Below are 27,384 nucleotides of genomic sequence, written 5' to 3' on the forward strand. Positions count from 1 at the left end.
AAGTTGCTCAAAGAGGCAGCTTACGGAAACACAGAAATGTATTATCCTGTAAGTCCCGTTGGAGTTGCCTAAAAATGTTGTCCAAATGTATTAAGTAGGGCAGCACAATTAATCGAAATTTTATCGAAATCCAAATATGGCCTACTGCAATTTTCAAATTGCAGAATAAGGAGGAAATTGCAATATTTGATAAAGGCGAAATGTGTGTCAAAATACCATTTTAAATTAAATATAGTCATAGTGCGGAAATGTCCAGGCCTACTCATCATATTCTACACATGTAAGAAAACATCTTTGTTTGGTACAGATCCCCGCAAAAATAACACCATAATCCTTTTAATATGTTTTTCAATGAAAATATGTCAAAAATGATCTTTCCCTCTAATATTGCAAATCATATCACAATTGCAATATCAGTCAAAATAATCACAATTGGATATTTTTTTTAAATCTTGCAGCCCTAGTACTAAGACACTCAGGCTCTAAAACCCTGAGCAGAATGAAGCCTCAGCTAAGAAACGGTATGTGTCCTTCTTGACCTTTGCCTGAACGCCACCTACAGTGCTTTAAGTACAATGATGATGTCCACCAGTGTCTCCTATGGTGGCCGACCACTACAGGGAGGACGCTGAGAGCCTTAAGCTCATCCTAGTGGACATAATATACTGTACCGTGCAGAGAAATGCACAGCAACAAAGAATGCACAGAAAAACAGGCTACCTCCATCTAGCCTAAATATTTGAGTGGTAAATCTGCCCCCATTATCATAGTAAACGGCACATGTGCCATGCGGGAAGGCTTGAAAGGCATAGCAAACTAAGCTTTGAATGATAAAGTTTTCACCTTGAACATAAGTAGGGCTTTTTATTGTGAAGACATAAAAGTGTCCCTGTTTCAGGAGAGATGCACAGGAAAGATGACATTGTGTAGACCAATGTACGGAGCTATTTTCACATGCTGATATCTTCTTTATTCATGAACAACTATGTAATGGAAGGTCTCTGGAAATACTGTATATGTGCTGCTTTGGTTACCATGGTAAAGGAAATGAATAATTTCCTTGTATGTCTGACCAAAGTATTTAATTGAGCTGAAGCATATAGGTCATAGAAAACCTTTTATTAAACACAGGGCACAGTCTCAAAGGGAGCCGCCGTCTGTTAGCTTGTATATAGAGCACAACATGCTTTCAGCCCATACATGTAGAAGAGCACGGAGGTCACAGCTGCCACTCAACATAAACTCTTCACATCTTCAAATATAGAATCTAAATTAGTTTTGAAAACCATCATAAGACTATAAAAAAAGCTTAAATGAATTCTGTTCAAGAGGTTCTGCAAGCATTGTTTAAGATATTTTTGAGAACTGTGGAATCTGTTTAATAGATTCAGCTGTTTCTTGCATTATTTTGGATATGACACAAGATCAAAAAACCTTCTTAACCTTCATAGAAACATGTAAGTCAAGGTTCAGGTTAAGAGATCAAAGTCATTGGAATTTGGATAAAGAAGGTTTTCCCAACAACACCCGTGATATTTCTACATCATGTCAAATTGTGGCAGATGCTTGCACAGCTGGCAGAAACTCTGACGCACAACCTGAAAATGACTGTTGTTGTAGCCGCCCTGATGCCGTCTGTTGTGTGGCCACTTTACGCATTGTATGGAAAATGCTTTAATTTGTATTTAAAAACTGCAACAAATTTGCACACTTTGCTAATGTACTGTATATAGTATGTTTTTCTATTTTCTTATTTTATATTTTCAATGTTAGTTGTAGTAGTCTGGCATATTTATAGTGTATTCTAATTAGGGCTCTCAAAGTTAACAGGATAACGCATTGACACAAAAATCATATTAACGCCACTAATTTCTTTAACGCATTAACGCAATCGATCTTTTGGAGGTTGTATCGGGCTCAGTTTTAAAGCTAGAGTGAAAATACTGGCATCATATGAAACTAGAAAAACCTAAGGAATCCATTGGTACCAACCGTGTCATATTAGCTTGTCATGAAGGAGGATAAATAACGCTCTAAACTTGCGCTACATTTTGGCAAGGAAAACTGTCATGGCCATTTTCAAAGGGGTCCCTTGACATCTGACCTCAAGATATGTGAATGAAAATGGGTTCTATGGGTACCGACGAGTCTCCCCTTTACAGACATGCCCACTTTACACTAATTACATGCAGTTTGGGGCACGTCATAGTCAAGTCAGCACACTGACACACTGACAGCTGGTGTTGCCTGCTGGTGTTGCCTGTTGGGCTTGAGTTTGCCATGTTATGATTTGAGTATATTTCTTATGCTAAATGCAGTACCTGTGAGGGTTTCTGGACAATATTTGTCATTGTTTTGTGTTGTTAATTGATTTCCAATAATAAATATATACATACATTTGCATAAAGCAAGCATACTGTAGTTGCCCACTACCATGTTGATAAGAGTATTAAATACTTGACAAATCTCCCTTTAAGATATATTTTGAACAGATACAAAAATGTGTGATTATTTGCAATTAATCGTGATTAATCATGGACGATCATGCGATTAATCTTTATTAAATATTTTAATTGATTGACAGCCCTAATTATATATATTAATACATTCTTTATATTGTGTATTCTATAGATATTTATTTCTAGTGTTAATATGTATATTTACTGTTCCTGTGCAATGCCTGGATAACCTGCTGCTGTTACACAATCATTTCTCAATGCCTGGATAAATAAAGTACATCCATCCATCTATCCATCTATTTGTGTTTTGGGACAAATAAAACCCTTGAAACTGAATATTTTTCCCAAAATGAAGAAGGAATACCAAGTTTTTCATTTATGCTTATACATCTTTTTTGGAAATACAGCATTTAAAGGTGTTTATCAAGCTTCATTTGTACAGACCATGTAATCCTTCAGTTCATTAAAGAACAGATCAGTCACAAAAACATGTCGTCCCTGGGGAGGCAGTGATGCATCGATCCATTAGGTTTTTGCGAATAGCCAATCAGTGGAGTCTGTGAAGTACAGCAAATTAAACCCATTTTGTAGTGCCCCTTTTAGTCCAATCGTTGTAATTCCAAAAACTCATCAACAGAGCAATGACCTGCATCACTCCCCAAAGTTTTATCACAACCTGATCAGTGGGTCCATGTTATCATGCCTGATGGATGGGTATCGACTGGGGCCCATCCAGAAATGCTCCACTAATGTCATGTTGGAAAACCAAATGAAAACATCAAGAGAGGAAGTATGTCTTGTTAGCATATTAGGCATGGGCCAATGGTAGCTCTGGATAAGCTCTCTAAATTAAAGTTAAGCCTTTTCTGGTCACATCATCAAGTTAATGTGGTCAATATATACACTGAGCTGGGTGTGGTGATCCTGATGTGGGGGTTTTATGACTGTTCTCGTAGCTATACCTACGAAAAGTAATGCACTGTAATTCGTGTATATAATTTCCACAAAATCAATTTGTATATAATCCATGTAATTGTGAACTAGGAAGTATAAAGAGCGACAAACGCCCCGTAGGGAGGTCGTCGGTTTTATTTTAACCCAAAATAAGTTATTAAGTTATAAGTTATTTTAACCCAAACCACGATCTTTTCCTAAACCTAACTAAGTAGTTTTGTTGCCTAAACCTAATCAAGTTGTTTCCTGTGAAGATGAAAGTTTATTTTTAAAAGACTGGAACAGAAATTGATGTATGTTGCTGGACATTCGTAGGAAAACGCACGAAAAATGAGGAATAAATGTATGAGTATACGTTCTGACTACTCTGTTCTGAGCACCTGTGATTGGCAGGAAAATCTCTTCCCCTTACCTGGAGAGACTCTGGACAGGACAGACAGATAATAAACTGTACCACATATGTTTGAAATCCAAGTGTACCCAATTTTTGGTGTTTGCAGGCTGGAAGCTAGCAGAGCTCTCATCCTTGTGGCACTGTGGCAACTTGCACAATGCGTGGTAGAAATGGGAAGGTACAGTAGAGTGAACCTCCAACATGTTAACGGTTCAGTATGCTTGCAGTATGTTGTCCAAATGCACACCTAAATCCAAAAGTGTTAAAACCCGTTCTGAATGGCCACACTCGAAAGCTTCCTCCTGGCTACATCTCACTGCTTTCTCGATCTCGCTCCAAGAATTATGTTATGTGAGTTGTGTGGAGAATGAAAAACGACAGCTTGAGAGAGAAGTTCAAACCCTGCCTTACTTTCACACCTCCACCTCACATTGTCGGATTATCTCTTTGGGAACGTTTCAGAAGCAGCGCCCTTGTATGTGTGCTGCTCTATATTCTATTTTTATGCACGCAGTGTGGTGTTTTGGAAACTAGAAGATCTATTCTAATCACGTAATTACCTTCTCTACATTAATATTTCCTCCCAGCACTGAAACTGTGTCTGTGGGCTTTGCAGGTGTCCAGTTTGTGGATGTTACATGTACATAATGAAGCACCAGCATCTTTGGAAAACAGTGTATGGTAAATTAATGAGTTTTGCTGGCCAGTCAGCAGTTTGTGAATGTGCTATCACTGCACATTAGATTGATCCAAACAAGCACTTAATACATTGCTTTCTGCTCCGAGGCACACGGAGAGGTCCAAAGGATGGAGACAAAGAAATCAATTGGCCTGATAGAGAGCAGAGAGGAAGGACGGAGAGAGAGAGGGAGGCTGTGTGAGTGGAAGGAGCCGATCTAATCAGACCAGATGATGATTGCCTGTGTAGTAATCAAGTTTTTATATGAAGGACCACAGGAAATTGGTGAGCCAGTCAATATCCAATCCAATCAATATCAACAAGCTCTACTCCAGAGCAGCAATTTCTTAAAAAGCTGCTGGCGGTTGGTGCCAACTTTTATTAATAATATTAGAGGAGGAATACACCTGTTGTTGACGTACACAGCAATGCTTCAGTGAAGTGAGTGAAATGAGTTTTAAATTAGAGACTGCTGCCGTGCTGTGACTTTGTCAGATAAAATGTTCTGCTTATATGAAGGTGGAAAGAGAGAACTGGATTTTTTGGGATTAGAATTGGCTCAGATAGAAAACACAGTGCATCTAATTAAGTGATCACATATAAACATTAATTTAAATAATTGCGTATGCTATTGTAGGCACAGTGTTGTCAAATCAAGTACAGCTAGTAAGTATTTTCTTTATGAAGAGACGGCATCAGCACCACAAATAATCTCACTGCATCTCAGATGCAGCCAAGATTTATTACCTCTACTGTGTTTCTTAGCGACAAACACTAAGGCTTCATCCGCATACTATATACTACTGTTACAATTAAGTAGCCTGCCTTATGTCATGTATAAAATCAGTGTTATGGCTTCATATAATATAGAAATATAATTTATTACTATCAATCTATTTATATATTTTGGAGTTCAAACACATTGGAATATGCTATAATGTGCAAAACAAACTGAACCAAAACTGTGACCAAAAAAACGCAATACAAACTAAACTGTGGGCTCGTTGAACCGTTGCACCGTTGCACCATTTAAACACCACATCTGTCTATAAGTTTACTACACCATTTTTATATTCCCATGTATATTAACATAAATTTGGGAACAGTTAACATCTAATAATACAAATATAATTTGTTTGTAAAGTTGTCCGTGAGAGTTAATATTTTGTGTTAAAGTACACACAGCATGTAAATGAAGTCTCTCTTATCTTCTGTCATTGAAAGTTTGTTGTCCTGACTTCAGAATCCTGCAGACTGCAGTATGTATAATCACATTTTCATCCTGACTTCACTTCATAATTACTTGGTGAAAGGTTAATTAGTATGAAATGCTGTCACTGGAGTCATTGGAGGCAGCCCATATTTTCTGCGGGGATATTATGACGGCTTTTTTTCCTCTAAGATTACTTTTTGGGCATTTTATGCCTTTATTTTTGGGATGCGCCGATCCGACTTTCTTCAGTCCCAATGCCGATACCTGGGCTTTGGGTATCGGCCATTACAGAGTACCGATCCGATACCAATGTTTAACTAATAAGCTGTATCCCTCACTGTGTGGAAGTGATTGGGACCACTCCTTTTTGTGTAAAGCAACATCAGGCTTGACTTAAACATTGTTTTACTAACTTTGTAAATAAATACATAGAATTGTTATCTGTTATTAAAATAATAAATCGTACAAGCGACTTGGTGAAAAATCTTCAAAATTAATAGGAATTATAATTCAAGTGTAAACCTTTTTAATGCATCAACATATTGGGTCTAAAACTTAAACAGGAATTACTGAATTACTTAGAACTGAACTGAATAGATCGACCCCATTGTCACCATTTGCGCCCCTTGTGGTGTTGGTAGGCTTTCAGAGAAAGTTCTGTACAAATGATATGACATATTGTTTTCGAAATTAAATAGATCTTACACATACAAGTGATTCATCCTTACACAGAGGGTCTTTGTGAAATGACAGTTGTTGTGTTGTTACACCTCGTACTTACACTAATTGTGTGGACTTTACAGAAACCATCAAAGGATTCATTGAAGTACTTCTTTTAGTCATTCATTCCCAGCATTTTGCAAAATGTAGAAAGTATTGAATTAAATAAGCTGCACTCTCCAACTTCAAAACATGCATTTCCTTTTTTAGGCCAACCCTCGTTGTAAAATATGAATAAGTCGTTTAACAAATAAAATAATTTATGGTCCTGCTCTTCATTAAAGGATCTATTTTTAGGTTACACTTCACTCTTAGAATTTTCTGAGGTTCAGCGTCGGGGCTGACAAGAAATTAATTACTGACAATCTGTTTAAATCTCCAACTGCAAATGAAAAGTGTCAATGGAATAATGAGCTTTTTGGGTCATACAGACAGCTAGTGTGATGAGAAATAAATATTAAATAGGGTTTTTTTGTGCCGTATTAATGATAAATTAAAATCCAAATATACATGTTTATAAATATATATCTTACTGATATGAATAAATATGTATGTATGTATGTATGATATAAACATTCAAAATCTACATATATGTATTTGCTAATTAATCTATTTATAAATGTGATGAAACGACTTTGTGATTTATTATTACTTCAGTTCAAAGATGTTTTTTTTCATGATCATTCATGCAAAACTAACCCCTCATTCACCACTCACAATATTTAATCCCTGCTGTTGGTGCACAGGCGCAGTTTGAAGGTTGGGGGTCCGGGTTCACAAAAATATAAAGTGTAAAACACAGAGATCTAGTGTAGTGGGATGCTGTGTGTTGCCTACATATTACACCGTGTCCTAACTGAATGCAACACGAGCGAGTGTCAGCGACAACATCTGTTTGATTGTGCTGTTTTCTACTGGAATGTTGTAACTAGCCGCGAGCATGCAGCAAAGCGCAGTGCGCCGTTTGGAGCTGAACTTTTGTCGGACGTCCTGTTTCTATTTATTCCTGTCGCTCGCCGCTTGGTGAAGTTGAATTGAGGACTTATCTATACGATAACTCCTCATTTCACTGCAAAGACCAAAATAAGGAGGCAGCTGGCTGGAGGGAGATCACCTGAAAGTGTCCTACTCGCTGTTGGCTATATTGTATGTCAATTACAACATTAGTATAGTATAGTACAATCTTAGACGTGTGTTTTCAGTTTGAAAAGTAAAAACATAGAAAGATAGCAAGGATCACCCATCTTTTAAGTGGTCACGTCTCCATTCGGATCTCGATCGCACAGCTGACAGGTATGTAGTTTGTTTACATGATCTAACAGGGTGTGGACAGAGAGTGTCCAATGTTATTATACGTAAATAAAAAGACCACAAATCTTTTCTTGTAGGCTTCTTAATCTGTCAACGAGAAGACACAACAAGGTTGATATTATTCATCATTATAATGAATTATGCGTTGCATTTTGGCTACGGCCTCTAGGGGGTTCAGTGAGCCCCCTGATCCAACGCAAACTGCGCCTGTGTGTTGGTGGTTCATGAATACAGTATGTTGATCAGGTAAATCAGTATTATGGAAGATATTTCACCTGCAACAGGCTACAGACTATACTGTATGTAATTATTTCTTTTTTTTCTGACATTTACACATACTTTATATGAGAATATTGATACAAACTATGAGATTCCCATCAGGATATCAAGTTGGAATATATTCACTTTAAGGGATACTCCTAGACTGTGTAACATTTATTGATTATTCATTCAATAAAAATGTATGAATATGTATGCATATCACTGACTAATGGATACCCGGAAGGCCAGTTCCAGCTGGTGTTGCTGCTAAGCCTAAAATACTGTACCGTATCTCCTGTACGTATACATGCAGTATAGAAAGTTCCTGTTTCCATTCATGTGTTTTGTGAAAACGAAGCAGCCAGCTAGAAAATAAAACCCTCTTCCCTATTAACCAGATGGGTGCACAGCCGGTCGTCGAAGCTCTGAATTAAACACTAAATTTTCAATTGTGTTTCAGAGCACACCCACTCCAGTCTCCTTACCTACACTGGAAGTCTTTCTTTTCACATTTATAACACAGCAGCGCAGCCTCGTCACGCAGTAAACTTATAATTCTCCCACAGGAGTTCTCTTGTTCACTGTATACGCTGCATTATGTTCTGATCACGGCAATATGTTCTCAGTGAAGGAAACAATTACACTACAGGATTGCATTAGAAAGCTAACTTCAAACCCTAAATATAAGTTTTGAGTGGTCACATATAAATATCAGGATGCTTTTTAACATTTAGTTGCACATTCTATTCCTTTATTTATGTTTTATTTGCACAACTCCTATCCAAGAGTTTCTTTAAAGTGATGCAACACACCAACTAAAATGCATCTGCTATGAAAATATCAGTTTGTGCATGATAGAGAGCTAATCCAAAAAATGGGTTTAATCTCTGTTGAAATTATCTGCAGGCAAATCCTGCTACTGAAGCCAAAGCAGGTGACCACTTCAACCCCTTTAGGCTCAACTGACTGTATTATGTTGCCACTGGGGAGACATAATCAGCTCTCACAGCATCTGTCTCACCACATGGATTAACAGAGTCAGTGTGGAAACCAGCAGCACTCTAATCAGGACCAGCCAACCTGGTCGGAGACGCTAATATGTGGCACCATGGCGCTCTGCAAATACTGCAAAAAGGCGGATATTTTCAGCTTCAGTAGAATTTAGCTGACAATATGGTAACATAAGTTATTTTACATGTAACATATTAGAACTAACTAAGAGTGACAAGCTACAATTAGTTTGATTAACAGCTCTGATTGTGAATTGGTATAGCTCTTGAGTCCAAAACACAATTTGAGAAATTATCATATGCTTCAGTTTGATCTGCTGCTTATTGCTTTGCAAGTGTGTGTGTGCTCAAGCACGTGGGCCTGATAGTGTTTCACACTGAATGTGAAAACAAATTTAGTTTCATTAGAGCATCTTGAGTGTGCCCGATTAAAATGATGAGCAAAATTATAAACTCATTTATAATTTACAGAAAATTAAAAAGATCAACACATCATTTGCCGCTAACGTGACTCAGTGGGGCCATTACTGTGCAATTAAAGGAGAAAACTAATTTAATCTCATTTTCAGGTTTCTCATCCAAATGTAACCATGGCAGCATTTCACTATTTTACTGTTTGATATTGATCATGGATGATAGTTGAAAAAGATGAAAAGATTTCTAGTCTTCCAGCCACTCAAAGTGCTTTACACTACATGTCAGCATTCACCCATTCACACACACATCCATACACTGAAACTTTGCCCATCAGGATCTAATCTAAATACTCATTCACACACTGATGGCTAAGCCTTCGGGGGCAATTTGGGGTTAAGTGTCCTGCTCAAGGACACATCGACATGTGACCGGAGTAGCCGGGGATCGAACCACCGACCTTCCGATTGATGGACGACCTGCTTTACCCTCTGAGCCTGTTTAACTTCCTAACAAAAAACAGTATGCAAACAGTAATAAAGGAGTGTATGTTGAAGTGCATGGGATTTATTGTTTTACTTTTGTTTTTCACCGTGGTATTGAATTGGTATCGGTAATCATGGAACTTCACTGGTATTGACTACTAAATTTCTGTTATCGTGACATCACTTTACAGTACACAGTATCCAGACAGAATGTTTTCTGTATAAACTACATGTCTTTTGTAAAAGTCAAAATATGAATGTGACTGTGATCAGGGACCAGTAGAAATGGTTTGTCTGTACTGTGCTGCTGTTTTCTTGCCACCCAAGGCAACAATTACAGTAAATTCATTACTCCATAAAACCTATTATACTACCATTAAAAGTCCACTATGAGATGGTGTTGTTGGAGGATAGGAGGTACTTGCTGGCCCTCTGGGTATCAGTCACAGATGCTTAAGAGGCAGACAATGAGAGGACTTTAACATGTTAAATAGCTTTTATCCTATACAAATCAAATTAGTAAGTGATTTATTCATTTATTGCTTAAGATGGCATATCTGTCTCTAGTTCAGTTCACTCAGGATGTAGAGGATTTGCTGACCAGTATGCTGACCTAAACTTCTTTAAAAATAGATATGGATTCAAACAACAGCACCTGTCAGTCGCATACATCTATGAAATCTGCAAAGAGACAAAAGAGGGAAAGAAAAAGGACGAAAATGGCAACAAGGGAGCTTGAGGCCGACAAGAGGTGTTCACAATTTTCTTCCGTCCAACCTCATTAAAATGACAAATAAGCCTATCAACACATTACATTCAATGTCCCTGTTCTAATTTCATCATGGACAAGCCAAGGGACTGGTTGATGATGAGATTAGCGTTATGTCTGTGTCTCCGCCACCTGAAAGCATGCACTGTTTGTCAACGCGCTGTTTAGTTCCCAAGTAATTCAGTTTGTTCTGAGTCAATCAACCTGACTGTGGCGCTCCCTTGAGTGTCACACCGCCTGACTGACAGCACAGATTATATTGCTCTTCGTGTGAAGGATCGCTGAGCAATTGACGCAAAATACCCAAAGAGATTGGATTGGAGGAAGGAAATTAGGCAATTTATAGTGGTGTCATCCCACTGACGAGCGGTTTTTGGTTTATTTTTAATTTGGCTTTTAGAGAAGGAGACAGCAAGGACAGTGCTCAGCATGCTGGACGATGTCTCAAGGACCTATTTGGCTGAGTAGGAAATTAAGAGGCATGTTACACTACGGCTGCAGGATTATGGCCAAAATGATAATCACGATTATTTTGATCAATGTTGAGATCCCGATTATTTATAACGATTATTCATGATTTTACAAACTAAGAAAATGTGTTTATTGCCCTTTCACAAAAAGTCACACCCACAAAGAATGGTTAACAAGACGAGTCAAGTGGGTTGCTGACATCGCCGCAGACCCTTGACGCAATGAGGACAGTTCGCCCCGGCTGACACTTGCACAGGGAGCCCCAGATGGACGGGGAGAAGTCGCAACAAGCATTAAGTCCACGGTCCCAGGAAGCAACAAGGTCAGAGTGAGGGGTGTTGTAAAGCTCACAGAAATGCGCCTGGCAAGGGCCAACCAGCACCGGGGAGAGGATCCTCCCACACCGAGCGGCCGTCTCTGGCCCGCCTAGTTGAATCCACTCGGCAGATGTGCCCGTCTGACGGGCAAAACGGGTAATATACGGCATATTACTCTTATACAGACTTCAGCCGCAACACTCAGGAAAGATTCTCACAGGCTACCGCTGTAGGGTGCGCTCACAGCGGCATGACAGCTCCCAAAAAGTGAAGCCAAAACATCTCGATCGCCGGCTGGTGGCTGGTTGTTAGTTTAGGAAGGGCTTGATTTGAACTGCAGCGCAGTTTTCTATGAGCGGAGAACACAATTAAACTCAATTAATTGTGCAGCCCCATGTTACACTTTACTTTGTATGAAAGAAATTCAAATAAAAATGGTTAAATAATTTGCATTTTTGCTTTGGTTTCAGTGGTGTAAAACAGTCCGAAAACAAACACAGTTGACCAAGGAGAGGAGTGTTTTTTCTTCCTAGTGTGGACTGATTTGGTAGACCTTGCGTCTAAATAACCCCACTTCTCTTCTACATTACCACCTCCTGTCTGGAGTTACATGTAGCTGCGAGCATGCCATGCTCTCTCTTCCACGCCAAAACACATTTATCTTTTGTTATTTTTTTTTTTGTCTACGCTCATTCCGAGGAATGTCACTTAGCTCCAAAATTGCGGTGCCCGAGGCAGATGGTAGAGTATTTGTTTTCACTGTCTGTTTCACAAAGCCGATCTCATTTGTCAAAAAGAGCGTGATCTGAGGGCCCTGCCCCGACGCCGTTTGTCTTCTATCGATCACCTCTTTGTCACGCCTGCCTTTCTTGAAGGTGATGGCCGCTTTCTGTTCTTTCATGCTTAATGGGTCTGCTTTTTAAGGGCTCTTTGAGGACGCAATCTTTGGAGGTGGTTTCTTGGGGTTACCAATTGAGAGTTTGATGTGACGTTGCAGTAATCATAATAAATGTTACTGGACCCATACTTAAGGTTCACTAAAAATAATTATATTAATCATAAATCTATCAGACGGTGCGTTCACATGCACTCAAGAATCCAGGTTACTCAAAGAAATCAGGTAAGGCAGGTAATCGGACGTGTTTACATGCACTGTAGTAACCTGGTTACTGTAAATCCCCCCATACATGGAGCAGGTCACTAATCAGATTTTTCCCATAACCCCGACCATATTGTGGAAGCATTACTTATTTTAACCGTATTAGTGATACAAGACGCTGCCTCCGGCTGTTTTCTGTGTGTGTGTGTGTGTGTGTCTGGGTTGGAGCAGACTGATCCTTACAGTGCAAATGTTTCTGGATTTTATTAATAGCCAGATATTCAGCAGTTGAAACTGAGTTATTTAGACGTCTAGAGGATACTTTGTGTTAGTTTCAGTTTTTGTCACAGTGAAAAAAATACGAGGATACATCACTACGAGTTATGATTCACCTTATTTCCCATTCTGAAGTCTTCCCATGCACATGCACACATGTGATACGCCAATTAGAAACCTGATTATACCAATTGACTTTCTCCTGAATAGATATAGCCGGGAAATCAGGTTTCTTTAATCTTGTGCCCTGATTTACTGGAGAAAGCTAACCTTAACCTGCTTACTTAAGTGCATGTCAATGCATTGATTGTGCAGTTACTGTAATTGGTATGCACCACCAACTGTGAAGTTGTAAGCCATGAAACAACCATTGCATGCTTGCTAAATGCAGTGTTAAACAAATTTCAACAGAATTATGCTATGACCCATGGAATTACAATCTGTGCCTCCTTCCCATTCTTCCTAAGAAAACATATTTGACTTGTCTCTAAGGATGTCATGATACCATAAATTTAGTAGTCGATACAAGTGAAATTGCATGATTCTCGAAACTTGATTCGATGCCACGGTAAAAAACAAAAGTAAAACAATAAATCCCATGTACTTCAACATCCACTCTTTTATTACAGTTTGCATACTGGTTTTTGTTAGGAAGTTAAACAGGTCATAATTCCCTTTCTATTATCTATTTTATATTGGTGTGAAAACATCTCCTTCAAACTGGATTTATTTAAGTTTCGACAAAAACTACAGTTTACTAGATTACATTTGAACACATTATGATAACATTAGAATTTACCTTCACCCAATATTCATTTTTACTGAATAGACACATCATGATGTAAATCAATGGCAACTCACCTTAATATTAGTTGTTCACTCTGTGCAGTTCTCTGTGCTGCTTACTGGCTGCTAACAACTAACTTTAACTAGTTCTCATCCTGCCGAATTCAACACAGATTTGTTATTACAATGTAGCTTTATCAGGGAAAAAAATAGGGTGTGTCTGCTGATGCGTCGATAGTGAGTTTACTGCTTCCCAAACACATTTTCTATGGTCCCCAGGACGACAGGATGCCGTTAGTCTCGCCCTGACAGTGCTGTAGAAAAACAAGTACAGTCACCTTTTCAGAATTCTGGTATCAACACAGGCCATTTCGGTAGAATATGACAATAGAGTAGAAATCATTTTATTTTACTTTTGTACGGCACTTTTTAGGTGGCCATTTTAAGATAAGATAAGATAAAATAAGATGAACCTTTATTAATCCCAGGAGGGAAATTTTTACGGTCCTCTTCAGTCCAAAATGGCGGAAGCATAGCTTTGCTGCTGTGCGCTGATGTTGCAATGGAACAAACAATTGACTTTCACTTCTTGGTAATATACATTCTTTGCCGAAGTATCGGTTCCTGTGACATACCTACTTGTCTTATAGCACCTCCCACTGACAGGCATATTAGGTTGAGTGCTTTAATAAGTGGAGAAGCTCTTATTATCTAAAGATAACAATACCATAAAGCGTAAATAGTGTCAACGGGAGCAAACTCGACAATGAAAGCAATGGCTCGATTAGAAACCATGCCTACATGAAAGTTGGGGCGAAATAACCTCATTCTGTTACAGCTGATATTGGAAATGCCTCAGTTGGTTTTTTGACTGGCGGCGCAGCTGTAACACAGAAAGAAATGAAAAATGTGTCAGGCAGAGATGTGGAGGAAATGCTGCACATGTCAACGCTAGAATCACCATCTGTCAGACAAATTCAGAACAAGATAACAATGACAGGTAAGCGCTGGTACGATTTTTATAAAGTACCATATTGTACACTATACATATTGTCAAGAACATCTAGTCTTTTCATTTAATATGTAATATATACTGTAACATATCAAACAGATGGCTGTTTTCCTCTAAAAAGAGCCCAGGCATGGTAATTCTGTCCTTCCCGCTGTCCTTGCTTGCATCCTCATTTGTCTCCTGACCTTTTATCTCAATCTCCTCCCCCCGTTATTATGTTGTGTCATTAATAGCCTTGAAGTGTTTATCGTAATCAGAGGTGAAATACGAGCGGAATGGCAGGGTGACAATGGGAGAGAAAAGCGGAAAGAGAGGGTTTTGTCTGAAAGGCATCAACTATCCAGACAGCATGAGGGTTATCAGCCAAAGTAAACACATAAAATGATCCTTAATGCGGATGCATGCTCCCCAGCGATTGCAGCAGACACACCAACGCAAAGGCCATTAAAGGTTTATCAGAGGTTTGCAGTGGCTCGGCCAGAGCCGCTCACAAACAGATGAATATGTTTTTGTGGCATTAACAGCAACTGCTTAAATGGCTAACCGGGCGCCCGCATTTCTCTCAGGATAATGGGAGACAAGTCTAAGGACAAATGTGCTCTTTACTGCTGTAAAGAGAAACCCAGCTGAATGAAACCTAAAGAGGCAGCCTTCCCACTGGTGTTAGCATCAAGATGACATCCCCATGGTGATTCCTACATCACCACAGATTCTAGATAAGCCCCCAGGTCAGCTACAATAAGGTGAGGACATGACCCCCATTAAATTCCTGCAACACATACGTGTATGCAACCCCCATTCCTGGTCGCCTGTGTTCATGCAGATGCTCCCCTCGCAACAGCTTAACGCGCTCGCCGAAGAGGGCTCAGTTTGCAAATGACAGCACCAGCAGAGTTAAATCCCTCTAAATGTCCTGAAATGACTCACACAGAAGGGTTTAATAGAAGTTATATCTGAAAAGGTCGACGGCCACCAGACCCGACAGCTGTAATGACCATCAACACAGCCTCGGTCACATTGGACCTGCAAGTAATCCCTTGTGCTTGTTTTATCCAGCTGTACTGTAGGGATCAAATGGGTGGCATTCAAACATGAGGAATAATCCACATATACGGCCTCAAATAAAGAATCATTTGACACCAGGCTGAAAAGCAGAGTTTCACCGCCCTCTCTGGTTGAAAGTCAGTTTCACCTCTGATCACAGCCGCTATCACAATTGGATGTGGTCATGTGCTCTGTTGCACCTGTAACCACACCCAACAGTGATGTCACAGTGAACTGACACTCCCTGTTGTACACTCCTACATCACTGCAGCACCAAACTTAAACTGTTGGAGTTTTTTTCAGCTGTTGCTCTTTAAGGTAAAGCATGTTGATTTTCAAATGGTCTCAGTGAAGTCCACTGTCAAGCTAGAGGCTCTGTGAGGCTTTAATTAGGCACAGTGGTGCTTTGAGCTAAATGCTAACATCCCCATGTTAACATGCTCACAGTGACAATGCTAACATGCTGATGTTTAGTAGGTATAATGTTCACCATGTTCCACCATGGGGGGGTGGAAGCTGGTGGACTATTATACTACTATACTACAATATGTCTGTATGTTAATAATAATTAAAATGTCAACATTACGGATGAAGCGTTGAAGCTTTGAACTATTCGGTACAGCCCTGTTTGTTACCCATGTAGTACTTGATCCAGCAGGATTAAGATGTCAGCTCTCATTAGCAAAAAGAATGCAAATGCTCATATTTGCTCATCAGAGTGTTTTGCAAAGGCAACAACATATAGACTTGACAGTCAACGGTGGCTAGACAGTACGAGGTCAATGACTACCAGTTGATTGATTTGATTTATTGATATCAGCATGCCCTGGTGTAAAACAGTGCTTACTGCCTGTATATTGTGGCCATTTATGGGTATTGCAATATATGCATCTCCAGTCTGTAGATATTTGTAGCCATGTACGTCTCACTTTTTTTTGCGTTTCAGCTTTTTTTTTGTTTTTCTTAAAGCAATATCGTCAGTAGGTGAATTTCAATATCCCCCCGACCCTAGTCTGAACACGACCTAATAGAATATTGATATGTGATTAACAGAAACTACTGTCTGAATAGGTCATGTGTACAAAATATCAAATTAATGTTGTGAGTGGCCTTGTTTAATGGTGTGTGGACACTGAATTTCCGTTCATAAACGTTCTCTCTGGGGTCTTTAATTTTACATTATTCCCTAGACAGCATAATGATACCAAATTGAAAGATAATTGTGATAGTTGTGAAATCAGGTATGCTAATTGACAAAGTGGGGTATAAAAGTCCTTAAGGCATCATATCGATATTTATAATCAGTTTATGTGATGCAGTAATTTACAGTACGAACCACAATTATGAGTTATTAGGTTAAAGGGGCAGGGCATCTGGCACTCCACACTCTGTTTCACACTCATTAGCAGCTCATTAGGAGGGTACTGATGGTTCAACTGAGCTTGCAGAAATATTGGATACCTACCCCTCTCTTTACCATACTGCATACAGATGATGCACTGAAATCAAGCTTTTAAAATCAAAGCTTTTTATTATTTGCTAAAAGTAAGATTATTTACCAGCTTTTATCAATCAATCAACTTTATTGCACACAAAACTCAGATTACAGCTTTTTTTAATCAAAAAAATAACCAGGATATTAGCCTATAGTAGATTTGCAGTTTAACTAGAAATACATTTTCAAAAATGGTCATAAATGTTACTTCTGTAGCTCCGTTCTCTTTATACATCTATGATCAGCTCCATCGGGGCCGTTTGAATGCATTTAACATAAATGTCATTATATGGGTGCTCTATAGTTGTAGCGTCGGCCAATTTGAGCACAGAGATGAGAGTGACGGCTGGCTTGACCGCACGTTACCGCAATACGATAACATTTCCTGTCCATGACAGAGTTAGCATGCAGCTTTAGCCATGATGTCTAGCTCTGCTTTTCCTGGAAATGTGTGAAACCCAAAGTGTTTCCATACTTTTCTGTATGTGTAGTATTTACCATGTTGGATTTCAAATGTGAGGGTGCAGCTCGTATCCACGCGGACCCTCCTGTTTGTAGTTTCGGCTTGCTACGGCCGGCTGCGGTTTGTTTTGGTTGAAGGACACAGGACAGGTATGACATCCCGTTACTCTGACTACAACAATAAAGGCAATAACTTTCCTCTACCTCCGTTTAGACTCAAATGAAGCATTAATCGATTCTGGCAATAAAAAATCTATTTCAAAATTGTAAAAAAACAAATTGCGATACATAGGTGAATCAATTTTTTTCCCACCCCTAATGTATAATAATTACAGTGCACTACCTTTCGTAGGTATAGCTATGAAGGGTGTATGATAACAGCGTGAACTAAGAGGTGCAGGGATTTGCAAACGATCAGTTATGACAGAGAGTTGTATACCATAGAAAATGAACACTAGAGTTTCATCCCGTGACTGTAGACAGGATCTCTTTCTGGAGTCTAACAAGGGGGACGGCCTGAAGCTGAACAACAGACAAATGAAGTGCTGTGTGTATTTTCTAACCTTGGACTGATCATCCTCTCCCTGGGGTGCTCTATGACATTCCATGTTTTACTGAAAGTGCATTTGAGTGAGTCAGCGCGGTTCGGCTGCTCTGCGCTCACTACCACTCTCCATTACCATAATGATGACTCAGTCCTGTTCTCTACCACCCTATCCTCTCCAATCCCGTCTCTGCTCTCATGCCCTCTCCTCTCCTGCCTCTCCTTCCACTGTCCTGTCCTTTATCACCTTGTCCCGTCGCCTCCTATTCTTAGACTGCTCTGTCATCCCTTGACCACTCCTCTCCTCTTCCCACATCGCTCCTCTTCTTGCAGTTATTCACTTCCTCCGTTTGTTGACACAACCTCCCATAGCTGTCTGTTATAGTTTTCCCACTACAGTCGGGTAAAAGGATTTGAATCGTAATGTTGTGTTAAGGGACCACAATGTCATCTGTCCTCATTAACCAGCACACTGATGAGTTAAACTGAGTTGATGGATACTGGCCAAGTGTGTAACCAAGCTGTTCTACCTTCAGCCAGCTCTGTGTTTCCTCACCCCTCCCAGCGATCGGAGCTCATGTGCCGAGGCTGAAAATAGAATCTGCTGCATCATATTCCCAGTCGTCCTGGTAAAGTACCTATGGCTTAACATACTGCTGTGACTGCTCGTCAAGGAGAAACTGTCCTGGATCTGGCAGAGGTTTTTCCAGAGGGACTGCAATAGATTTATAGATGGATAGAATCTGCTATCTTAATCGCTAAAAGTGTACATTCTGGGGTTACTCACCAAATGCAATGGTATGCTCAAGGTAAAAACAATAACATCTCTGCTCCTTCTGTAACGGATGGTGTTAACATGCCATTGCGCTCCATCTCTGATATTGGATCTCATAATGGTCTTAATTTCCTCCACCTTCATCAAAGCCTTGTGAGATATACGATATACACTTTTAAACACATTCCCACAAATTTGATGTAATGGAGTCAAATAAATGCAAATAACAACACTTAAGTATTGCATTAATTGCAAAAAGACTCCAGCCAGCTATAGGTTTCCATAATAATAACTAGAGTTTTTTCCGATACCGATACCAGTATCAGAAATGTGTCTGATACTGCCCAAAATTCGGTATCGGCGAGTTCGTCAGTCTATGCACCGATTCGATACCATAATTTAATAACCCAGAAAAAAAAAAATGTGTTTAATCGTAAATCAATTCTTCTTCTCCGCTCCAAAACAGTAGCCTTCACTGTGCTGTTGCCCTGCATGTATCATGTCTGCCACTTTCAACTACTGCTTTAGAGCAGCGAAGAAGAACTGATTGCAGGTAGTTTGTCAAGTGATGATATCAAACAACAACAGTGCGGTGCTAGTGGAGAGAGTAACGGTAACGCTAGTCAGAGCAAGGAAAATGTCAGCAATTTGGAAACATGTCACAGTGGGAAATCCAACAAGTAAAACTGAATAATAAAAGAAAGGTCTTCTGCGTTCATTCTCTGTATGTATTTGTTCATGTTTTATAAATGGTTTAACCTGAGCCAGGTCACACAACAAAGATAGTAATCATATCACATTCATGCATGCTCAGTAGTAAGCAGCTGTTTATTAATAATAATAATAATAATAATAATAATAATAATAATAATAATAATAATAATAATAATAATAATAATAGCTATATTTTTTTGTTATCCCCCTGGTATCAGATCAGTACTCATCCGACACCGCAAGTTCAGGTATCGGAATCGGTAAGGAAAAAATTGTGTCAGAACATCTCTAAAAAGAACATAATTTTAATAGAAACTATTTCAATATGATAAATTGCAGAAGGGACAGACCCTCTTTATAATACTCATCCAGCCTGTGTCTAAATACTGCCAGGATGGTGACTCTGAGTGAATAAATAAATCAAATGGGAAACATAATATTGGGATGTTTCCTGGCAGGGCTTAAAGACTGTGGCAGCATCTGATACTCTGAACCTGCCAGAGTGAAAGGATAATGGGTTTAAATCAAGGGCACAAAGGCGGACTCAGCCTTCTGTGGACCATCTAGGTCACATTCAGGACCAAAGCAGGCAAATATGTAATGACATGCAACATATTTGACTTGTAGAACACATGTGGATTTGATAAATGATTCAATGGCTCCATAATAAACTAAACAATTTAAAAAAAATTTAACCTGCATATCAAATTCAAGGTGAAACTTTGAAATGACAAGCTGTGCGAAGCCTTGAAAAACTACTGGTTAATAGTGAAGAAGTGAAGCTTCAACGACTTTACATATTGAACTGCAAAATATTTTTGTTAAGAGTTCATCCATGAAGGTTAAATGGCTTAAAAACTTCAGTCTTACAAAAAGTTAATGTTTCTTTTACAAGGGAGGGTTTTAATATTGTGATTAAAAGCTGCAAAAGCTTGTATATATGTTTAACAGATGTTAATGTACTAACAAATAATTTATATTAGTTAAACAAGAGTGCAGTCCAGTGTAACATATTAACATTCATGAATATTTTAGTAACAATGACTTAGTAATACATAAGCTGTGGTTTATAAATCATTAGCAAAAATTATGATAACTTTTTAGGTTGATTACACATATTTGAGCACTAATGAATTGGAAATGATCTATTGGCAACATGCTACAGCATTTATGATTCAATTTATTTAGTCATTTATCATATTTCATTATGTTTCATTTAGCACCAAGTATTGTAATATAGAAACCAACCCTTACTAAAGTGCCACTAAACAGTAATCAAGTGTTTGGGAACTTCTTCATAGGTTTGAATAACCAGCATTTCAAGACTTTTCAATCTTTAAACTACTGTACAGATTGTGGTTGCTTACCTCTCCAGACTTTCAGGTTTCTTGTCACAGAGAGTTGTGCAGTCAGTGATTCAGATATGAGGGGTTTATATTATAACAATCATCTTAAATTTTAAGCTTAGTTAGAAGAGATGCAGCGATTGCAATTTTCTTTTCCAATTTTTTAAAAGTCTGCCTATTCCGATTTTCTTTCAAAGAACTATAATTGACAGCAAGGCGCCAGACTAACTTTTTTCACCCACGTCCCGGAACATCCCAGAAAATAATTTCAACAATTCCAAAGTCAGTCTAAACTGTGAAAAATTCAAAATGTTATCCTTTTCCTGGTTTGTTATTGTCATCTATAGTGGTAGGGAGAGACCCCGTGCTGTCTGCAGACGAGCTGATCACTGTGATTACTCTGAGCAGCATCATGGGAATGAATTACAATATAATAAACGTCTGATTAGGTTAGTTGTTCCAAATGTTTTATGGTTGTTCCTCCACGACTTATTTTGGACTCGCAGTTGAGACAGATTGCAAGCTTTATGTCTTCTTCACTCACGCTGAAGAACTTCCACACTGTGTGTGTGGCTGTGAGTGTGTGTGGCTGTGAGTGTGTGTGTGTGTGTGGCTGTGACGTTATTCTGTGTCATTGGGTGTGCAACACAAAATTATCATGTGGCACGTGTTAATGTGACCAGCAAAAAGTTGGAAATATAAGACCGGTCAGCAGATCACGCGTCATAGTCAATCTGCTGAAAATTGGCCATTTCGATCGGCAGCCAATTGATCGGTGCGTCTCTATTCGTTACAATTATAATTCGAGAGCTACGGTGATATTAAGACCTGAAGAAGAAATTCAAAGAATGTGTGTGCCTTTAAAACCCTTCTGACAACAGAGGAATGCACTATATGGAAACTTAAATGTATGCTTCAACACAAGTTATAAAGAAAACAACCCCCGCCCCAAATAAGTTCACAAGAAAATAACCAATGTCCACTTGAATGTCAACAAGGTTTGTCCTCCTCAATGAGGCCGCATAATCCAACCAAAATGTCCAAAACACTAAAATGTAACACATGTCCTCCCTTCAAAATGCAAAAATACAAATCAGGAGAAGCAATGCATTGCAAAAAAACACCCCAAAAGAATCAAACTCACAGGACGTAGTATTGGGAAATGGTAATCCAGCCTTGGCTTGATTTCCAGTCCTGTGCTCAATAATTATGGTCCTCAAATCACTGATTTCCTTGTTCACTTCATGTGGACGAGGTACGACCATAAAAGGAGCTACCTGCTTTTCCCCCTCTCAGCTAAAGGCTGCCTAGCTCTTTATTACTCCTCCATGTAACATTTCCTTTTTCTCCACCCCAAACAATTCTCTTCCCTTTGTCCCCCTGGCCACGCCCCCTTACACCTGTGATCCAGGAGGAAACAGATCACCTGAGTGATCACCTGACCTGACCAGTGTTGGCTATATGTGAGTATGAAACCATTTAATATTTATATTCATATATCCTTCCCCTAAATGTGTGGCGGAGTCACAATATACAGCGAGTACAGATCTCTCATCCTCATAGTCAGACAGCAGACATTAAATCCTTCAACCTCATTAAGTTAAACATTATTAATCAGTCCAAAGATCAGTGGATTGATATCCAATTACTTTCTTACATCTAATCAACATATTGACTAACTCCACTGTGCTATCAGCCAGGACATGGATCTCTGGTTTATTCAAGATAAAAGTGGTATCGACTCTCAGTTTCCTTTTATTTCTTTTTTTATTTAATAGACTTATTATTTGTAATCTGGTGACATTGCTGTGTCTTTATCCATTGCATTGCAAAATATATAGGGTGAATCCAGTACAGTTTATTTGAAATACCTTATTTTCAGCTTTAAAACTGATCATTAAGAGGAGAGAACAGACATTTTAAAAAGATAAAAGTTCAGTAATAGTAGTACATGACACAAATATGATGTTTAACAGAGTTATCTGACCAAGGCTTTGAAAGTCCTTTTCTGTAAATAGTAGAGACATTTAAATAAATGTCAAATTCTTACGCTATCATTTAATTAATAGTTTTAACACAAACGCTTACAACCTAATGCTGTAAGCTGTCTAGTCAAGTTCCATCAAGTGATAATTTTGACATTAACATTAAAAACGACTCCCTTAAATATGAAAGGGTTGTTATAGTGATGCCGATCCCACTGAGAATCAACACGACTCTGCAGCTCTAAGCAGCTTTCAGATCATTGTTTGTAGCGCCACCGAACCAATGGTTGTTCTTTCTTACTACCTGCCCAGCATCAAACCACTGAGAATGTAAAGGTAGGAGTTTCTGACCACTAGTAGTGCTATGGAGCAATGTTTTTAGGAGTGGGTCTCTATTTTGTTTGTATGGGATGCTCGTGATGTCTCCTGGATGTGTAAGTGGGTATTTGTTTAAAAACTCGACAAGTTGATGAATGTATTTTGACTCACTGCTTTGATTTTGTTTAGTCTTTCTCCTTCTAGTGGTCAAAATAGTTTAATGCAGCTTTAAGTGCACAATCCAGGGGTGATTAACTATTACATCGTTACATCAATGTTGCCGACATTGAAGTAACCCACTGGTTTAATTTAAGTGTTTGGCAGCATTACAATGCTTTATCTGTGTACTGATCTTTGATCTTACAGTCCAAAAGGATTACCACGATATCAAAGAGACTTTTTACAGGGTCATTCCACAGAATCGTCAGCTAGCAATCCCCAATAACTGCTGGTCTTGTTCAAAATGAAACATACTTGATATTTGCCGTGCAGCCCAGCTCAGAACCCCCACTGTGAGGCTCCAGGTTTCATCTGATCATGGTCTGACTCTGACCTGTGTGATTCACTTATGATCAAAGCTTGGTGAGTGTCTTTTGGCCTTCATCCTTACCAGAAAAATACGCAAGCAACCATATATATTAGGGCTGTCAATCTATTCAAATATTTAATCCCGATTAATCGCATGATTGTCCAGAGTTAATCGTGATTAATTACAAATTAATCGCACATTTTTTTATCTGTTCAAAATGTACATTAAAAGGGAGATTTGTCAAGTATCTAAGACTCTTATCAACATAGGAGTGGGCAAATATGTTTGCTTTAGGCAAATATATGTATATATCTATTATTGGAAATCAATTAACACAAAACAATCTTGAGGTCAGAGGTCAAGGGACCCCTTTGAAAATGGCCACGCAAGTTTTTCCTCGAGAAAAATTTAGCGTAACTTCGTTATTTAGTCTCCTTCTCGACCAGCTAGTATGACATGGTTGGTACCAATGGATTCCTATAGGGTATATATAATAATATATATAGGGTTAAGGGTATATATGTGGAGAATATGACATGCAAGCTCTGTGACTGCAAAACCTAATCTGGAAAGCGAGGAATGTTGTTGTTAGTCGATCCTGATTCAAGATTTTGATTCAACATTATTACTCGGCTAATTTCAAGTTTTTACAATCAGGTTTAAAAATATCTAAATACTCCAAAATGCACATGTTCCACTCAGTCACACTAAGCAGCTTACAATCAAAAACAAACCTCTCCAGATCACTCACTCATTACTGTCATTCAGGGATGCACAACAGCCTGGGTCCTTGTACTCTACTGTGGGAGACTAGAGGTTCTCTTGATGAGCCTCTGTAGTGATTGTCCACATTCATTTGATCTGGTGGACAATTACTGTCCCAGCTGAGAGCTCTGTGTGTGTGTGTGTGTGTGTGCGGTGATACAGATGCTGGCAGACGGTGCTCGTCGTTCTCCGTGTCACCAGAGCATCTGCCTGTGTACTCCTCCAGGCACTGTGGTTCAATCAACAACAGCTGGTTATTACAGCAAAAGGAGGAGAGCTAGCTCGCCTCTTTAGGCTTCAACAGGCTCCAGCTGAAGCCTCAGTGGTCCGAAGCCTGTGGCTTCTCAGCTACAGAGCATATTTCAGTTCTTTCTTTCATTTAAGACTTGCCCTGTAATAAAACATTGGCATTTTGTGTGGTTGACATTTTTCTCAGGGCGAATGCAATATTCTGAGGATATGAGTCAAATAAATCTCAGGGTTATGGGATTCACAGCGTCAGAACAATTTATATAGTTTCCGATCAACTGTGAACCACAAATAGGTATACTTTAGTAATTTTCAAATATCTTTCTCTGTGACTTTTTACCTTTTCATTAGGGCTGTCAAAGTTAACATGAAAATGGGTTAACGCAAATTTGATTTAACGCCACTAATTTCTTTAACGCATTAACGCAATTAGCGATTTTTAGTTTGTAGCAGGCTTTAAAGCTAGAGTGAAGCTACTGGTTTCATATGAAACTAAACATCCTAAGGAATCCATTGGTACCAACCATGTCATACTAACTTGTCAAGAAGGAGGTTAAATAACGCTCCAAACTTACACTAAACTTTGGTGAGGAAAAACTGGCATGGCCATTTTCAAGGGGGTCCCTTGACCTCTGACCTCAAGATATGTGAATGAAAATGGGTACTATGGGTACCCACGAGTCTCCTCTTTACAGACATGCTAGCTTTATGATAATCACATGCAGTTTGGGGCAAGTCATAGTCAAGTCAGCACACTGACAGCTGTTGTCGCCTGTTGGGCTTGAGTTTGCCATATTATGATTTGAGCATATTTTTTATGCTAAATGCAGTACCTATGAGGGTCTCTGGACAATATTTTTCAAGCAAGCATATTTGCCCACTCCCATGTTGATAAGAGTATTAATAAGTTGAAAAATTTCCCTTTAAGGTACATTTTGAACAGATAAAAAATGTGCGATTATTCATGATTAACTATGGACAATCATTATTCATCTTGATTGGCACAGTTCTCAAAGAAATGGTGAATGGTAAATGGACTTGCATTTATACAACGTTTTTCTAGTCTTCTGATCACTCAGAGCGCCCTAAACTACATGTCAGCATTGACCCATTCACACACACATTCATACACTAATGGCAGAGGCTGCCATGCAAGGTGTCAACCTGCCCATCAAGATCTAATCTAAATGCTCACTCACACACCGATCGCACATCCTTCAGGAGCAATTTGGGGTTCAGTGTCTTGCCCAAGGACACTTCAACATGTGACTGGAGTGGACGACCCGCTCTACCTCTGAGCCACAGCCACCAAGAAGATCCTTAGCCAATGCACATGAATTTGCATACACCGCCAAGGTTTAACAATACAACAGTAAGCACTGCGTTAATATATTAATGACCATAAAAGAGGTTCCACCAAAACAACAAAACTCTCAATAAAGCTCACCAGCTTCCAGAAATGATGGGCAAATGATTAAAATGTGCTCACAGTTACCTCCACAATCATTCATCATCTTGTATAAACAACAGCAGATAGAATTTCTCCTGGAGGCCTGTTTTTTTTTTTTTTTTAAATCCACAGTGATCCATTTCCATACAAACCTGCTCAGAGCAAGAAATGCATCTTTGCCACATGTCACCCGACGGACAAGCAAATCATTTCTCTGACTTTTTATTTTCAAAATGATTAAATGAGCCGTGCCATTGCCTCTGCGTGGTGTAATTTAAATGTTCAACATCGTAGACAGCCGCATACGTCAAACTGTCAAAATGTCAAATACAACCTTAACATACAAAATTAGACTGGCTGGGAGAGATTACAGAACACTCAAGTGTGTCATCATTGGCTATTAGTTTAAGGCTCAACTGTGTGATGGGTTAATTTGTGATGGAAAAACATCAGTTGGTAAACAATAAGATGGACTATTGTGAGACAAAATGCCACAAGCTGCATGAGAAGCTACGCGCATAGGTTGGTGAACTTTAAAAAGTTGCCGTTAAAGCTCATAATTGACCCTTTGCTAAGTCCCGCCCCTCTAACACAGACTGGCCAATTATAGTATAGCATCGGCCAGCTATGACTGAGGTCCGACAACTATCTCTATAGACTCTAATGCAATCGTTTCAGATTTACTTCACTTTCAGGCTGGTTTTGTGGATTTCTAAAGAGCTAGTTGAACATTGTATAAAAGTGATACTCGTTACCTGGAGAGGTTGGAAGGAGATACGTTTCTTAAACATTACGTTTCTATGTAAAAGCCTGTGGAGCTCACATTAGCAGAGTACGTTAGCACATCATTAACTAGTGTTACCACTATGGTATGCTGGCTACTGAAGGTATACTGAATGTATACACATGCTGCTTTTGCTTTGTAATGATTGTAACAGTTAATTAAGACCTACCCGGCTTTACAGGAACAGTGTTGTTCCTTACCTTCATTGTCTTCTCTCTTGATCACCAGGTGGTGTGATGGATCACTTTAACATCTGTAGGCTTTAGCTTCTATCTTTATCTTTTTAATCGCTTT

General features: G+C 39.0%; 1 protein-coding gene across 1 annotated transcript in view; it reads right to left on the reverse strand.

Moving 5' to 3' along the window:
- b3gat1a (beta-1,3-glucuronyltransferase 1 (glucuronosyltransferase P) a) overlaps window positions 1-22,272 on the reverse strand; it is a 194,149-nt gene extending 171,877 nt beyond the window's left edge. Inside the window, exon 1 of the mRNA XM_037775205.1 lies at window positions 22,155-22,272. The gene's annotated coding sequence lies outside the window, so the exon portion shown is untranslated. The remainder of the gene's footprint in view (window positions 1-22,154) is intronic.
- Between the last annotated feature and the right edge of the window lie 5,112 nt (window positions 22,273-27,384).

This window comes from Sebastes umbrosus, chromosome 7 (assembly GCF_015220745.1).
Source record: "Sebastes umbrosus isolate fSebUmb1 chromosome 7, fSebUmb1.pri, whole genome shotgun sequence".
Taxonomy (NCBI): domain Eukaryota; kingdom Metazoa; phylum Chordata; class Actinopteri; order Perciformes; family Sebastidae; genus Sebastes; species Sebastes umbrosus.